We start from the raw sequence: 458 nt of genomic DNA, 5'->3' as shown, positions 1-458 counted from the left end.
CCTTAAAAACACACTGACATGTATCTGGGAAAGGCCAGAAGCAGGGAAACCCCCATAGCAAAACAGCTCACTGCCCAGCAGCCTGCAGCTGAGGGGAAACCTAGAGCTCCCTGCACCACAGGCTGCTGAGGAAAAGCCAGGGGAAAGAAAGCTCGCAGACCACCCCTGCCCACCCCCGTCTGTCTTTGCACCAGCCAATCCGGGGGAAGAGCGCGGACACAGCCCCCTACTACCACAAATTGTGCAGTCGAGTTTCCCGCATTTGGGGAAATCGCAGGGGTCAACCAGCCCGGAGCGCCAGGGAAGAGCCTCGCGCTCGGAAAACCACGTGCTTGGTCACGGTATTTCGCCTGCCAGGTAAGTACACTACCCACCCTCCCACTGGCTAGGACAAGCAACGCGACCGCAGCCCCGGAGCGCGCCTACGCCCCGCCGCACTGGCGCCGCCCCACCCCCGC

The sequence above is a fragment of the Gavialis gangeticus genome, unplaced genomic scaffold (assembly GCF_001723915.1).
Source record: "Gavialis gangeticus isolate Ggan-Ray unplaced genomic scaffold, GavGan_comp1, whole genome shotgun sequence".
Lineage (NCBI taxonomy): Eukaryota > Metazoa > Chordata > Crocodylia > Gavialidae > Gavialis > Gavialis gangeticus.
Note: the sequence above shows the minus strand (reverse complement) of the source record.